Source organism: Prionailurus viverrinus, chromosome D3 (genome assembly GCF_022837055.1).
Source record: "Prionailurus viverrinus isolate Anna chromosome D3, UM_Priviv_1.0, whole genome shotgun sequence".
Taxonomy (NCBI): domain Eukaryota; kingdom Metazoa; phylum Chordata; class Mammalia; order Carnivora; family Felidae; genus Prionailurus; species Prionailurus viverrinus.
Genome location: NC_062572.1, coordinates 32,765,402 through 32,782,937, shown reverse-complemented (window position 1 = coordinate 32,782,937; position 17,536 = coordinate 32,765,402). Strand labels below are relative to the sequence as shown.

The following is a 17,536-nucleotide window of genomic DNA, read 5'->3' as shown; positions in this document are numbered from 1 at the left end:
AAATCACATTATGTTTTTTTTTTTTTTCTCAGTTGTACCTATTACATAGATGAATAAACTGAGGGAATGAGAGATTACAGGAGGCATATAATAGGATTTCTGATGACTGTTACAATGTCACAAGGAATTAATAGAGTATTGTAGATTGCAGTACATTGACTAGTTTAAGGATTTATAAATGTGTAAATGTGAGACTTAATACTATTAGATGACTAATTGTCTAATCACTTCAAACCTTCTTGAGAAGTGTCATCTGTCTTTAATGTACAATTGAATAAAAAACATTGACTCCATCTTTTGGGAACTTTTTAAAAAATTTTATTTATTTTATCTTATTTTTTTAAAGTTTATTTTTGAGAGAGGGAGGGAAAGAGAGATAGTGCATGCATGTGGTAGTGGTGGGGGTGTGCAGAGAAAGAGAGAGAGAGACAGAGAATCCCACTGTCAGCATAGAGCCTGATACAGGGCTCATACTCAGGAACACTGAGATCATGACCTGAGCCAAGATCATGACCTGAGCCGAAATCAAGAGTTGGATGCTTAACTGACTCAGCCACCCAGGTGCCCTTATTTTATTTCTTCAAGTAGACTCCATGCCCACTGTGGGGCTTGAACTCATGACCCTGAGATCAAGAGTTGGACGCTCTACCGACTGAGCTAGCCAGGCACCTTGGGAACTTTAATTTTTAGTGGAGAAAGCATAAATAGGGACTGTGATTAAGAATTGCTGGTTGTCCATTGTAGTACTTTGCAAAGTAAAGATAGATTGGTAAAATCATCTGGGTTCCATCTGTCTCTGTTCTAGAGGGCTCTGCTCACCTGCAGACCCAGCTGTGTCCAGTCCTGAGCTGTGGGGACTGCCATGGAGAGAGAGTTATGAAGAGAAGAGCTGCACTGCAGACCAACAGATGTAAAGTCTTATTTGTTGAAGTTTGGTACTTGAACTTGCAGTTTTGGGGGTGAAGAATCAATCATGCTAAAATATAGGCTTCCTCCTACCTAAGGAAGAACCATATTCTACCTTAGTCTTTCATATGAACATTGGGGGATCATATGAGAGGTGCAACAACTTCTGGGGAAATTACTGGAACATTCTGTATTTTTAGTTTGGGACAACAAGACTGATTCTCAGCCCTGGGTATATAACTTTCCCATATCCAGTGTGTGGTTTTTATGCATTGGTAGATGTGGTGGGTTCAGAAACTGGGTGGGGTGATAATCCTGTAGAAGACTTCAGTACTCCTGAGTGTGGCTGAACAGTTGATGCCTCCTGTTTGTTGACGGGAGCATCCATTCCTTCCTCTTTATCATTAGACTGGATGACTTTGTTTCTCCATGATTCTCAGGGATCTCAGTTCCATAATTCTTGAAGAGAAATTGGAGCTGGGGATTCCTTTCTGTTCATGGTTCTTCACAGAAAGGTGTTAGTACTTTGGGTGTCTTAAATGTTTATCTTGTAGTCAGTATGATGGCTAATTCTGTGTGTCAACTTGACTGGGTCAGGGGTGCCTAGATTAAACATTTCTGGGTATGTCTGTGAGGGTGTTGCCAGATGAGGTTAGCATCTGAGTTAGTGGACACAGTAGATTGCCCTCCCCATTGTGGGTAGACACCATCCAATCTGTTGAAGGCCTGCATAGAACAGAAGGTGAAGGAAGGATGAATTTTCCCCTTTTGCTTCCTGCCTGCCTTCTTCAGCTGCAACATTGGTCTTCCCTACCCTTTGACTGGGATTTACACTGTTGGCTTTCTGGTTCTTGGGCTTTTAGACTCAGACTGGAATTATGTTACTGGCTTACTTGTATATGCAATTTGCAGACAGCAGATCCTGGGACTTCTCAGCCTCTCTAATTGGGCGACCTGTTCTTCATAATCAGTTTCCTTTCTTTTTCTGTCTCTCTCTCTTATGTGCGCATGTACGTGTATTATCCTATTGCTTTTGTTTCTCTGGAGAACCTGTGACTAATACAGTCAGTTTAAGAGTTTGTAGAGCTGCCTCTTCACTGATCTGATTTTGTTTGTGTCCTAAGCATTCTCCTACTATTTCAACATATACCTTTTTGCATATCTAACTTACTTAGATGAAACAATCCTGAAGTCATGAGAACACTGTACAAGTTTTGCTTGGCCAGCTATTAAAGATTCCATTTTTTCAGTTTTCTCTTTTTCTTTATTCATTCCTCAGACATATATTCTTAACAAAAAAGATTTGAGTTTGTTTTTGGCATCTTTTTGGGCCTTATTCCTGTACTAATATGTGCATAATTTCCTTCTTGGTAAGAAGCAGATCAGGGTATCCTGAAAGTTTTGTCATCCATCATCAGTTGTGTGACCTACTCCTTATTGGTGGGTAGCAGTGAAACACTTAGTGAAATATGAAACTAATTAGAGATCAAGCTCTGGGTATATTCTAAGAAGTTAGAGTATACCAGGAAAATGAAAAAGTCTTATTTCTAATTTTAAACCATAGCTGATTTATACCAAACCTTTGCCTCTAGGGTAGGCCTATAAAAATATAAGAGGGTACAGTCTATATAAGGACTGTCATTGCCAGCACCAGGGCACATATCTGGAGACCTTGCTCTGTACCACAGTTTTCTGAGAGAAAGTTAGCTCATGTAGAGGCCAGATCTGGATCTGTTATGACACACGCAGATTTTAATTTCTGGAGGCTAACTAAACTCTAAGTATTTTCTTAGTTTATAGGCAGTAAAAACCTAAATAAAACTAAAATGGACTGTCAAGATTGGGTGGAGTTTGGGCCTCTGAATCACAGCAAAATAGCCCCTGAAGAGAGTCTGAGTAGTGGCATATATATCCACCGTTCCTCCTCTTGTCCTGTCATTCTGTGTTCACTAACATCTTTACATCTTTCTGGCTGAGGCCCAGTCTGTAGTGCTCCAGAAAACAAAATGATAAATGATAATAATGAACATCAAAGCCTTCTTTGCCACATAGAGGGGCATCTGAAAGCAAAATAAGTTGTTAGTTTTTGCATTCATTTTATATATTCACTCATTTAGTAAATAATTACTGAATACTTGTTGATTGAAACCATAAAATATTTGTCCTGTTAAAAACCTTTTCCTAGTTGAATTGTGTAGTTGGAGAAATTAAGGCTCGGACAGCTATAATGATTTGCATGTGGTTACAGAGCATGTAAATGGAGCAGCAAGGTCCTGGCTCAGGTCTCCAGGTCCCTCATGCAACTTTCACCTCCTCACAGTCTCAGCCCATCTTACTCTCACAGCAAACTCTGCAGACTGGCCTGGTCTGAATTGCAACTGATTTATTGGCAACTAAGATCTTAAGATTCTTTGGAACAGTAGGGTCACATTCAATATAAATGTGATTTATCTTTAAGAATTCCTGAATTTTAACAAAGCAGTGTTTCTGAGGGGAAAAAATGTGCCATCTCACAACCAGTGTAGTTTTCTCCTGCATTCTTAAGCTTACAATTCTTTCTTCTTTTTCTTTCCTAAATAGCCAGTGAACCAGACTATCTGCTTGCTTGCTTTTTTTTTTTTTTTTTTTTTTTAGTTTTTATTTATTTATTTTGAGAGAGAGAGAGAGAGAGAGGGGAAGGGGCAGAGAGAGAAGGAGAGAGAGAGGAGAGAGAGAGAGAGAGAGAGAGAGAGAGAGAGAGAGAATATCCTATGAAGGCTCCACCCTGACATGGGCCTTGAACTCACGAATGGTAAGATCATGACCCAAGCCAAAATCACTAAGGTGCTTAACTGACTGAGCCACCCAGGCACCCCTACAATTCTTTTTTTGAAAATTGTGCTTTTTATACTTAAGATTAGAACTGAGTTGCAAGCAGTGGCAATAGCATAGGAGTTTTTTGTTTACCAGAGGAGTATTGCCCCCAAATATGTTGGGCTAGCTGATTATTAGGTTACTTTTGACCAATCAGGTGAAATTTTGGAAAATGTCCCAGTGAAACAAGATTCTCCCTTCTAGGCTACCAATAAGAAGTGTTAGATGTTGGGTACTTTTAGTATAGTGAGTCTTCATGCCTTTGTTGTGTGTCATCCAGGGGCTCAGCAGTGACAAGGAAGCGCTATGGGATTCAGAAGTTTCATGTCCTCAAGGAGCTATTTGCTGTTTGGATGGTTGAGTGGATGGAGGTAATGATAAAGCATTTCTGAAGGTCTAATGTTTTTCTGGATTCATTGTCTTAGGTGCTTCAAAAGCATATGGCAAACAGTAACAACAGTGTTGAGTGCCTCTTCATGTGAACATAGATTATCTGTAGGTTGGCTTACTGATATCATTCTTAGATGTGTTCAGTGCATATTTGTGATTCTGTGAGCCATGCTCTACTGTGTTGTTTCTCCAGCTAATTCTTATGACTGTGTGACTTGAGATGACTAAAGGTCAGGGAAACCTGAATTATAAAATCTATTTAGCATCTAGAAATATCTCAATATTCTTCACTCTTTACCTTCGCAATATCACATGAAATAAAATATCTCTAGTACATTTTGAGAAAGGAGAGAGGCTCTTGGAGTAGGTTTTCTCATATCTAGTTCTCCAAATTTTATAATGGAAATGTTAAAACTTTTAAAAATCATGCCTCGAGGTGAAGAAAATGAAGCAGAAGAGAGCCACATGATTGGTTGAATATCCTGAAGCATGGAGGGTAGAGAGTTCTTGGTTTCTGCTTTCTCCACCTGATTTAGCAGCACATTATTTTCTGGTTATTACATGGAGGATTTATTTTACAGTAAATGAGGCAGCAATAAGCTGCCTTATACTTTGTGAGACATCAACAGTCCTGATATAAGTTTTTTTTATTTGCTATCCTTTTTTGTTCCTTGATAATTCTGGAGAACAAAGGCCACTGGAGAGAGATCTGGGATCTTTCCAATCCAGGAGATACTTGGAAATGGGATGATGACCAAGGCAATGGTTACTCAGGAGATCAATTCTGGGTGTTGGTAAGGATGTTCCTGAAGCAGGGGGGCTTTGTTTCTGGGGTGTGGCTACCCTGTCAAACTAATACTGTGAGACTGTATTGTTGACCTTTTAACTTTTAAGGTAGACATATGAATAAATAAACCTGAAGTCAATAGTTTAGGTCTTGACAGGGTTACACATAGTTTGATGACCTTTGAAGCATTGAGCATGGGTTGGCATTCCTTATAATTCAATTTTATATCCTTTCTGTGGCCTCTGTGGAATTAAATCACTTTTCTTTTTTTGGAAAACTGATCTTTCTGTGGACATATTAATTTAGTGGAGGAGACCTTATTTTTAGGTTGCTGCTGTGAAGCTTTTGCCATATAGACTAACTGTAGCTAATCTCATGTGTTGGTGTGTGTAGAGAAAGTCAGCAGTAGCTGGACTATGGTTATTTTTTGGCTTCTGTTTCCCCTCTACCATCTCTGAACAGATACTGAAATTATTTAATTAAATTTAGATGCATGAAGAGAACACCTACTTGTGTAGAAGTTATGCAAAGGTATGCAAATCATGCACAAATGAGTCGGCTTGGCTGGACTGGAATATTCATTGCCATCACAGAAGAGGAAATACAGGAAGACAGTTGTCTTATTGTTCACTTTTGGATTGAATCATAACTTCAAGATGCTTTTTTTAAAAAAAATTTGACTGCCTCATTAAATAGAAGTCTTGGATGAATGTCACCTTCCTTCTTCGTTTTTTTCACAGTGCATGTGAATTTTTAGGTGTCAGTATTAACTCATTAGTCATTGTCACCTCTTCTGATCACCCTCTGAAGGTACTTTTAAAGTTTACCTTTAAACTTTTTTTTTTTAATATTGCATTGTACCTTGCTTTAAGTTACAGAAAATCATATGTTAATGGCACTGTCTGAAGCTAGTCCTATCCTCTTTAGGGATCTTTCAGGAGTCAGGCTCACAGACTTGTGGGGGCTGGAGGAGTTCTTTAGTACAAGTTTAGTGGTAGCTATCTCTAAATTTATGGTAAATTATTTGTGAGGTTGGAATGACAGATTTGTCCTAGTGGTTCTCCTATTAACCTCTAGCTATTTAAGTTTAATTCTATAAAGTAAGCTGAGAAATGTACATGTTAAATGCTAGTTACTGCCCATGATGAAAGGGCTGATGATGGTCAAGGTGACTGTCACTTTGAGGCTGTAGGCTGGGAGCATCAGAAGGACCTGACTAGAAATGGCTTAAATAAGAGATAATTATGATAAATGGCCTTTTCTTAAAAAGGCTTAATCATTCAATCTGAATATATAGCAAGAGATTTTTGTCATCAAAAGGATGAGGTCTGTGGTAGTTCAAAGCTGTAATTAACAAAAGAACAAGTTATATCTTTTTCTTCAGAATTGAAAGGGACCAAAGCTATCAGAGATATTCAAAAACCTCAACTACAAGCTAGGAAATACAAGTCAGAGAGGTTAAATGACATGCCCAAGGTCAGACCCTGAGTAAATGGTGGATTGAGCCTTTACGTGAAAGCCTATGCCCCTTTCAGACCTCATTCTACACTGCAGGGTGTGGATGGAGGGTATTGTAAGCTGAGTTGAAAATGATAATTTTAATGGTTGCTGGGAAAATTCTGGTTGTACACTTTTTACATAGAAATTGATGTTAGTGAAGCTTGCCTACTTGTTTGAGTACCAGCCTGTTGTGTAGACTAGTAAAAAATGTTTATCTTTTTCATTTGGTCTTGTATGGAATAGCTGACAGATTGTTAGAAGAGCTGAGAAATTGTGAGTATTCTCAATGGATATAAAAGTGAATTCTCTCAGAATTGTTCACCAGAATTTGTTCATTGGTTATTAGAAAATGCTCAGCAATGAAGAACATTTTGGGGAATGGCTAGTCAGATTTTAGGGACATACGTAAAAAAAATTTGTAGTAGTCAAGTACAATGGAAATTAAGCATTTGATTTGTAGATAAACCCTTCTTGCCCTGGAAGAAGTAAATAAGTTGTGGAGTCTTTGTTTGCAACTGAGGAATTAAACCAACAGCTTTTCTAAGAAAATTTCCTTAAACAAAGATATCAACAGTAGTGAGGGCCCTTGTTGACATCTGGACTTTGTAGAAACTCGAGATATTTACTCTACTCTTTTGCTTGGAATTTCCTGTCATACAATGGCTTGTTCTTGCCATACCAAGATGAATAACCTTGTGTAATGTGCCCAACATTTGGAAAGCTATGATGGACCTGTCATAGGGAAAACCTTGGAAGTTGATTCTGCTGTAGGGTACCTATTACAGAATCATTACCCTATCAAGCCATGCATGTGGAGATCACACAGTGCCTGAACCTGAAGGGAAAACCAGTGGCTCCTACATTTGGAAGCCCAGTGTGGGTACAGGGCTCCCTCAGCATCTCCCCACATGTCAGCCTATGGTTGTGCTGCCACCCAGGACTACTTGGAACATTAAATATAACTTTACATATCCAAATGTCTTGTATATACGCTTAAACCTGTGGAAGAAGTAGAATGAGTTTTAAAGGGTCATCTGGCACCTTGAAATGTTTAGCATTATTATAATGGTCGTGGTCTGGTGACTTCCAAGTGGGAAGAGAACCTTTATGATGTTATTTCAGCTAATACATGCTCTTGAATACCTGGAGCAAATGGCATAGCCACTGTTAGTTAAATATGCATATCCTATCAGATGTTAAGACCTTCCCAATAAAGTATCATGTGTATTTTCATGTGTGTGCTTTTAATGATTAAACGATTTTTTTATTGTTTGTGTGTGAAAGTTAACACTGTGCATGAACAAAGGCAGAAATCATAAAGTCAGTTTTAGAACTCCAAGTAACTGTAGAGATCACTGATTCCATTTTTTGTATTATACAAAGAGGAAAACCTGAAGCCTAGAGAGGTGAAGTGGCTTGTGTGGGACCGTGTAGTCAGCCTGCTGTAGACACAGGAGCAGAGCCAGTGCGGCTGCCTACCAGTCTAGAGCTCCTTGTGTTCTGTTAGGCTGTCCCTGCTCCTGTCCCTGCTCCTGTCCCTTCAGTTCAGTCCCACAAGGTGATCTGCGGCATTATGCCAAGGAAAGGAGGTGTGACCTCCTGTATTCCTGTATTGTAGCAGGAATAGAATGTAGTAGATTACATCTACTTAGCAAGAGGCCATTTCAAATGGAAACTTTTGGAATTCTTAAATATAAGCTAGCATAAAGTAGGGAAATGGAACTCTGGAAAGTCTTGTTGCAGCAGTTTCAGGATCTAGCCCAGAAATGATCAAGACCAATCACATAGCCCCCCTCTGACCATGCAAGGACAGGGGTCCTTGCCTTTCATGTGCCCTTCAGTGAATAGCACTTGATAACTGACAGGCCCCATTTTGTTTTCTTAAGAAATTGTAATAGAACTAATGGAAAGTACTTGTTCACTGATATACATGCAGTTTTGATTTATAACTAGCATTTTATTACTTAATTTAAAACATTTTTAAATAAGGGGCACCTGGATGGCTCAGTTGGTTAAGCATCTGACTTTGGCTCAGGTCATGATCTCGCTGTTCGTGAGTTTGAGCCCTGCATCAGGCTCTGTGCTAACAGCTCGGAGCCTGAAGCCTGCTTCAGATTCTGTGTACCCCTCTCTGCCCCTGCCCTGTTTGTTCTCTCTCTCTCAAAAATAAATAAAAAACATTAAAAAAAATTAAAAATTTTTAAACAATAAAAGCAAGAAAATTTAGAAACAAAGAAAAAGGCAAAAGTCACCCATGGTTTCATGATTTTCATACAACTATCTTTCTTCCTGTGTATTTGTCTTTTAATATTTAAAAAAATATTTCTATTATTTTTTTTTGAATTTAGAGAGAGAAAGCATGGGTGAGAAGGGCAGAGAAAGAGAGAGCATTTCAAGCAGGCTCCACGCTCACCACAGGGCCTGACGTGGGGTTCAATCCCACGATCCTGGGATCATGACCTGAGTCGAAATCAAGAGTCGGACACTCACCCAGCTGAGCCACCCAGGCACCCATGTCTTTTAATATTTACAAAATTTAAAACATTTAAAAAATATGTGCTTTCTACAAGGTGATAGTCATGTGGCTATGTGAAAAGTTCATGATCTTTGGAGGCAGACAGACCTGGGTTTGATTTCTGGGCCTACCAATTATTAGTTATGTGACCTTGGGCAAGTTCCTTCACTTCTGTGCATTTCAGTTTCTTCATCTGTAAAATGAGCTAATGCCTTAAACTCACATAGCTTTCTTATAGGGTTGAGGGAGATACTGTACATGAAGTACCTGGCCTTTTGTGGTACACCATTCACTGCTTAATGTTCTCTCCCTGGCATTTGTTTTCATTTTGCTGCATGGTCTGAAAGGAAATTACTGCCTTCTTTGATAAGAGAAGTCCCCAGATCCCCATGACTGGCTATGGGAGAATGTTCATAGGAGAGGGCGTTGAGACTGAGTGACTTTGGGGCCCTGAGGATCTCTGCATCTTGGAGGGTACTTTGCTTTGCTGACCTGAGGGTGGAGGGGAAGGGAGAGGAATGGCACTGTGCTCTTTGGTGTTTTCTGGCCCAGTAGAGGTCACACAGCCCTTTTCCTAGTATCCTATAGAGGGCTAAGACAATTCAACCCTCTTTACTGGCGCCTGGTAACATAGGGACCAGACTGAAGGCAAGTACCACTTCTAGTTATTAAAACATTGTTTTTTGAATGCCAGAGCCATGATATTGGTGTACAGATTTCAAGTCTAACTTAGAGTCTCTATCAGGCCTGTCTGTTATATCTAAGACAATGGGTAGGGCTTTCTTTGATTGTTTAGACAAGAAGGCATATGAAGTGGGCTAGGATTTGGACTAAACCTGGAACTAGAGTGGGACCTCTCCTATTTGCAGGAACTAAGAGGGCCCCCTGGAACAGGCATGTAGGGGGCCATTCAGGGGCACTGCAGTAAGAGAGGCACAGCATAGCCATGGGGGAGCCAGGTGACTATGGAGGAGCAGCCTCCCTGCTCCTGTTCAGGGGCAGAGCTCTGGTCCCAAGATGAGATAGTGCGTGAGTGAAGGGGTGGTTAGCTTTTATTGATTTTAAAGATTTTATTTTTAAGTAATCTCTACACCCAACGTGGGGCTTGAACTTACAACCCTGAGATCAAGCATTGCATGCTCAACCTACTGAGCCAGCCAGGTGCTCCAGTGGTTAGTTTTTAAAGACAGAAGAGCCACCCAGCATTTATCAACAGGAAACTGGAATTCTGTAGAATCCGGTAGAAATTCACTGGCCTGTGGGGCCTGGGGCCAAGGGGTTTGGATAAAAATGCACTTTCATCAGAACATCTCTAGGGCACAGCTCTTGGGGTTAGGTTGTATCTGGGGTGCAGTATTCTAGTGCTGCTTCAACTTGGGATTGTTCTGAGGTCTGGATAAGTAGGAATATCAGTGGACCCTGTTGTCACATTCTGGGAAAGGAAAAGTCAGTAAGTCATGTGTAGTGTGTAGTTTGAGCATGTAGGCTTGTTCAAAATTACTCCCATTTTTGAAATTTTGGGGGCAACATCCGTGGGATGCCTTTCTTCATCAATCCCTCTGAAGTTCAAGGATGGAATGCTTAGAGTGAGGCTTTTATGTAGCATGTAGGTAGCCTTCTTATATGACATTTGTAGTTAATAAAAGAGGGTGTTGATTTCCTTTGAAAAATGAAGGCCATTTACAATGCCCAAGTTAGTATAGGAACATTAGAGCAACCTTCACAATCAGCTGTACCTGCTGCTATGGACAGTGCATGTGTGTGAGTGGCTATGGAAGATTAATGCTGGGCCAGGCTCTTTCTGGACATTAACAAATTTTAATAGCAGTGGTAGACCTTTTAAAGTTTATGGTGTGCCTATTTGAGATCTCAAAGTAAAAACCTTTCTTTAGAGTTTTGTTTTAGGAAGACCTGCCTCTTCCTCACAAAGTCAAGTGGGTAACACACTCCAACCCCTTCAACCTCCCTCCTTCAGTGGAAGAGAAAAGCCCAAGTAATTGATGACATGGGCCAGAACTGTGTGGAACCAGGACTATAGCACTATTGAGTCAGTCCTGGATTCAAGATTAAAGCCCTCTGTGATGCAACTTTTAGTTTTTAGTGGGGAGACATGAAAATCACAGGTGAATTTCAGGATGGCGGTTGGTGATGTCTGCATTGGTGGTGAGGTGTGTTTTAGGGTCCTCTTGTACGGGGAATGAAACAAGGGGGAGTCCATTGCACCTGGGCTCCTAGAGGATAAATGAGGATGTTGTTCCCCTGAAAATAGGGGGTGGATTGAAAGGTTGCCTATCTGTGTTCACTTGATGCCTGCACAGATCGGTAAAGTTGCTGGCTCTGTCTGGAGAGAAAATGCCTGCATTCAGGAGAATCTACTGGAGATAGGAACAGCTGGTCACAGCCCATCTGGCTCTACCCAGTGCCTGACAAGTTTTGGCTCCTGAGGAATTCCACCCTCCCCAGCTGCAGCTTCTGGTCCTTGCTTGTCTCTGGAGAGGCATGGTTATAAAGCCCAGCCAGTGCTTTCTTACAGGTGGGGCTTATCCAGGGCACAGAGAAGATTGTGGCTTCTCTTCCTGTGTCCAACTCACCCCCTTATCTGTCCAACCTCTCAAGGCAGAATGAATGGTTGTGGTGGGAACCCAAACCTTTGTTGGGGGGCTCTGGGAGCAAGAGGGGCACCCTTTGCTCTGATGGTGTTCTGTCCTAAGGACATGGCCAAGGGAGGGCCGTATGCAGGGACCAGTGCCTGTACTTGCGCAGTGTTCTGTCTCCAATGGGCAGCTTTACTCCTAAGCATGTTGCTAAGTGGAGATGCCTAGAACCATGTCAGCTTATTTTTTTGGACGGGTATGTGAAAATTGGCCATGAGATGAAAGCTTGAGTACTCAATAGCAGGATGAGGGTATTTGGTATGTTTATTTCATCTTTATATTATCAGCCACCGTACTCAAGAATTCCTTGGGTATATTAACACTAAACAGTATGAAGTGGGCAAAGGGGATGCATAATATTCTATTTTAATGAAGGATTTAGGCTTCTCTATGGAGATCTTCATCTGCTCTTATGTTTCTAAAGCTGAACACCTCTTAAGATCAGAGATGGGGTGTGGTAAGGAAGGAAGTGTGGTGAACAGGGAGCTGGCAACTAGTTCAAGTTCTGAAACCAGTTGCTAACTAGCTGCATGACTTTGAGCAGTTCACCTTGCAGAGTTTCCAAATCCTCAGCCATGAGTGCCTGGAGGAGTATGTGTCTTTTCCATGTTTATATCCCTGACATCCAGCATGTGCCTGGCAGGAGTAGGTGCTCAGCAAATGTTTGCCTATCAGTTGGGAGGAGAAGGTGGGCCAGAGGCTAGCCCAGTATGTGTTCAGGGTAGTTTTAGGAGGTGGGCAAAAGAAAAGATCTTCTAGTCAACTGAATTTATAAATGCTGCCTATTAAATCCCTTTCTTGGAGATTCTTAATGTACCATTGGCTTATTAGACACTGTGAGAAGTCCTGCAATAAAGAAAACCTCAGTGATGTTTAACCCAGAATTTCCTAAGTTTAGGAACTTATTTGACCCAAGAACACCCTTTGCCTACAGCGTCATGAAGCCTGGAGGAACTTTTGCTGGACCAGATTACCTTGTTGGAACATACTGGAATTTGAGAGTAGGGGTGGGAGGATGGGACATATTTAGCAGGGTAATAAGGTGATAGAAGGTTGAGGTTTGGGGTGGGGGATAGGGTGGGCTCAGTCTTTCAATAGGGCTCAGACTCCAGATTCTGAAAGTAAACATTGTAGGGCATGAATAGGAGCCTTGGACGAGCTATTTGTCTCTTAAGCTGGTCTCACACAGGCATAGAGAGATGCTCATCTTGTCCTTATCCCTAAGGATAAGTGAACAAAATGACCATGTTTCTCTCATATTCATGCACTTTTTCTTGTTTTTCTTTTTAGCAGATTGTATCTTGAAACCAGGAGGATTCTAATAAAAACTCTGTAAAACTCTCCTGGGCACTGATGCTGGTCATTCACATACCATGGAAAACAAGAGGAAAGTGCTAAAAGACACCGTGTAGACACTTGATTTCCTCTGTCCCCTTCCTTTCTCTGTAGGGTCTGAGATGGGTGCCACTTAACAAACAGGGCAAGCAAGAAGGTGTTGTGTTGTCCCCTTTTCCTTTGTGTCAGCTACGCTGGGTGGGTTTGGTGATGCCGGTGACATGCCCAGTAGCACTGCTGTCTCTGGGGACCCATGCCCCAGCCCCCAGAGTTTCTCTCCATCCACTCCCCCTGCTAGAGAAGTACATATAAATGTGATTATGTTTAGAAGCTGAAGCATTTGAATAAATCAGATGCTTTTGCCCAACCCAGAATAAAGGCTGTAGTTATTTTAACAACAACAACAACAACAACAAAAATCCTGCAGTCTTCAGCTATTTCTGGATGTAGACTGGTAATTAGCATGCCATTTGTAATTCATTGCTGTCTCCGGCTGTTTGTTTCCTTGTTCCAATGCAGTCCAGTTTGGGAGACTGGGGTTTATTTCATTTGGAAATGTGATTTTGTGGATACCTCTAAAATGCCATCATAAGATTAATGGTTTTCTGTAGCCAAAGTTTGCCAAAGCTGGTGTTTGCAGCTCAATTATTAGTTTTAAGCAGCTCTGTAGAGGGGAGGAACAGCTTGCTATAGTATTTAGTTTCCAAGAAAACTGTTAAAAAGCAACTGCTTCAAGAAGGATTTGATGCTACCTAAGGTAAGTGATACTTAAGGAGAACAGGTAGTTTGTGGATAGGTTAAGGAGGCTTGCATTGTTTTACCTGTTTCAGTGTTACTCATGGGAGATAGTTCACATTTTTAGTTTATGTATTAACTGATGTGCATGAAGGCCAAATGCAGAGGAGTGCCCTTTGGGAATTTATACTGCTGGAATGAAAGGAAAATGTTTGCAATTGTTCCTGTAACTGGGCCGCTGGTGAGAAAGCTCCTGGAGACCCCTGTGGTCTCTCCCTCAGGACTTCATGCTTACTCCCCAGCTGCAGAGGGAAAAGAGGAAAATATGTAGTTACTGTTTCTGTTTTGGAATGCTGGGACCTGCTGCTGGTTGTAAAATGAGAACTTGGCCATGGTCCAAAAGGAAAGCTTTTGGTTCCTTCTTTTTAGAAAGATTTATTGGGGGGTAGTCTTTAATGAATAGACTGATTCTCTAGATTTCTCCAGCAGTGTAAGGCTGTTTGACTCTGGCTGATCAGTTGACCCTATAGTTGCCAACAATAAAGGCAGGAGGTGGGCAGGAGTGTAGCATAAGGAGAGTATGTGTTAGACTATACACCGTACGTGGTCTCGATGCCTGGCTGGCCATCTTGGGGTTACCCATGTATCTTCTCATATCCACTAAAGGGGAAATAGATTAACTTTGCCCTCTGATAAATGAAAAAAGGAGTTATTTTATATGTGAGCTAAATCTTTCAAAACTAACTTTCTTGCCCCTCACTGTCCAAGATGATACAAAAAAGGAAGGAAGCTAAAACAAAACAAAACAAAACAAAACAAAACAAAACAAAATAAAGCACTCTTGTGAATTAAAGCACAAGTGTTGTTCTATGGATCTCTTGATAAAAGTTTAGATAGAGGAGCACTGGGTTCTAATAGAAAAGAATTAATGTGGTCCTAATTGCTCTGTAAGATACAATGATAAGAAAGAACTAGTTTTAATTGTACAGAGGCCAAGGAGTCATGCAAAAACTATGGCCTAAAGTTTTAGAGAATGCAGTTTGTCACCAGGGAAAATCATTTCTGGAAATTTTTAGGATGTAAAGGTAAACAGCTAGAAAAATTTGAGTATAATTCTGGATCCAGGTACCTCCATCCAAGTGAGTTATCTTGGACTCCAGCACAGTCTTTCATGGCAGGACCTGTGGGTGGCTTGGAGGCCTCCATGCTCAGATCCAGTTTTGTTTGATGTTGTCGAAGGCATCAAACCTTAGATACATCTGGAGGTGTGGCACAGGGCAGGGTGTGGGTCAGAACACCTGGAACAGTACTGGGGGAGAGACTAGGGAAGGTGGTTGTCTTTCAGACTCATCCCTGTGCAACAGTATCAGCCAGCTGTCCTCAAACCAAGAGGTTTTAGCTCTTTCAGGTTTGCCGAGTGCAGGTTTAGGAAAATGGATTCCATGTGTTTGGTTTCAAACTATGAGATTTAAGAATAATTTCTTTTTTTCTGAAACTCCTTGTGTAGAAACAGGTTTGAAGATAGAGGATTGGTAAACTAAGTACTGTGAGTGAATATTAAGGATCCCCTGAGGATGGGGAGGGGTAAACGATGTTGGAGACAAAAGGATCATCTGAGCAAAGTGGATTCATAATCTTCTTACACCTTAGCTTGCTGAGACAGAATCTAGTATGAAAGACAACTGTAATGTCATGTTTAAAAAGCTATTATTATTATTATTTTATTTTTTTTAATTAGGTAGTATCATTACATGGTTCAAAAATAAAATAAATTATTAAAAGGTATTCATTGAGAAGTCTACTTCTGTTTACTCTGTCCCTGTCCCTGTTTCTATAGCCACTGTTATTAGTTTCTTATGTATCTTTCTAGGATTTATTTATACATTTATAACTAAATTTGAAAATATATTAATCATCACCACCCTCTGTCTATCCAAAAGGTCTCCTACCCATTTTCCTGCACCTCGCTTTTTATGCTTAACATGTCTTGGAGATCCTTCCACATCAGCGTGTAGGAAAAGCTTCCTTCCTCATCTGTCCTCTCCCCCTTCCTCCCCTCCCCTCCAGATGTCTGGTGTCCCATTTATATTTTATTTTATTTTATTTTATTTTATTTTATTTTATTTTATTTCATTTCATTTCATTTCATTTCATTTCATTTCATTTCATTTCATTTCATTTTCTTAAGAGAGAGCAGGGGAAGGGAGAGAGAGAGAGAGAGAGAGAGAGAGAAAGAGAGAGAGAGAGAGAGAGAGAGAGAGAGAGAGATATTCCCAAGCAGGTTCCATGCTATCAGCACCAGAACCCAGTGAGGGGCTTGATCTCATGAATTGTGAGATCATGACCTGAGCTGAAATCAGGAGTCAGTCTCTTAACCAACTGAGCTACCCAGGCACTCCCTAAATGTAGTTTTAATGTACCTTTCTATTATTATGAGTGAGGTTGTACATCTTTGGTGTGATTATAAGAGCCTTTTCTATTTGTGGATTGTGATACTTTTTTTTTTCTCATGCCTTTCTAGAAGCATTTTAATTTTTTTTTTTCAACATTTATTTATTTTTGGGACAGAGAGAGACAGAGCATGAACGGGGGAGGGGCAGAGAGAGAGGGAGACACAGAATCGGAAACAGGCTCCAGGCTCTGAGCCATCAGCCCAGAGCCTGACGCGGGGCTCGAACTCACGGACCGCGAGATCGTGACCTGGCTGAAGTCGGACGCTTAACCGACTGTGCCACCCAGGCGCCCCACTAGAAGCATTTTATATATTAGGGAATTAGATTTTGTGATAAAACTTGCAAATATTGTTTCCAAGTTTTTGTCATTTGTATTTTAACTGATTTTTGCCAGACTGGAATTTTTGATGTTTATGTATTTATCATTCTTTTCTTTTGTGGCTTCTGGATTTTGAGTCATAGTTAGGAAGGAATTTCCAACTTGGCTGTAGAATCACAGGGTTGTTTAAGATTAACTGGTTTTAGAAATTCTGTTGGTTTCTCTTTCTAAAACCTAAAAATAACACAGATTATTCAAATTATATTTGCTTTTTGTTTACATAATTTGCTTTTGTCCTTTCTTCTTGACTTTATTTTATTAAAATTTTTTTTTCATTTTATTTATTTTATAGAGAGAGAATGAGTGGGGTAGGAGATAGAGAGGTAGAGGAGAAGAAAGAAAGAAGGAAAGAAAGAAAGAAAGAAAGAAAGAAAGAAAGAAAGAAAGAAAGAAAGAAAGAATGAATCTCAAGCAGGCTCCACACTCAGTGCACAGTCCAACATGAGGCTCGATCCCACGACCCTAGGATCATGACCTGAGCTGAAATCAAGAGTTGGACACCCAGGCGCCCCTATTCTTGATCTACTTAGTACATTTTTCCATTTCCCATAACTGGAAAGAGATTATAATTGCCACCCAAAATGGAAAATGAAGGACATATTCTCAGTGGGGCAGATTAGATTTATAGAGGGCTATATGTGGCCCTGGGGCCTGTGAGTGATTCTGCCTGGTGGGACCATGCATTGTCACGGAAGGGAACATTCAGCTTTGCTGGTAAGTAGGGTGTGGCTCTGGATGTCAGTCTAGAGTGCCTTAGAATGCTGGTGTAACAAACACCCATCAGGTTGCCTTGGGAATTCTTGAGTTGGACGAGGGTGATTTGGCCAATGAAAAAATAACTACAAATGTGTCATTTTCTATTCATTCTGGTTCCAGTTTCTTTTGCAAGCAATTATTAGATGTGCCAGGCCTGTTACGTTTATTACCTACAATTCTATTTTTCTTTGTGTGAATTTACTGAGGATTTGGAGGTTGGTTCATGGGGAGGATTTTGATAAGATACAGAACCCCATTTCCTATAGGCTCGAT

General features: G+C 40.6%; 1 protein-coding gene across 9 annotated transcripts in view; it reads left to right on the top strand.

The window, feature by feature from the left end:
* The window catches only part of LDLRAD4 (low density lipoprotein receptor class A domain containing 4), a 456,253-nt gene that overhangs the window by 74,761 nt on the left and 363,956 nt on the right, over positions 1-17,536 (top strand). The window contains exons 3-4 of one of the 9 annotated variants that reach the window (XM_047827466.1): positions 806-910; positions 4,040-4,130. The exons of 6 other annotated variants lie outside the window; for them this stretch is intronic. The gene's annotated coding sequence lies outside the window, so the exon portion shown is untranslated. The remainder of the gene's footprint in view (positions 1-805; positions 911-4,039; positions 4,131-17,536) is intronic. 2 more of the 9 variants (XM_047827467.1, XM_047827464.1) reach the window with 2 other exon arrangements.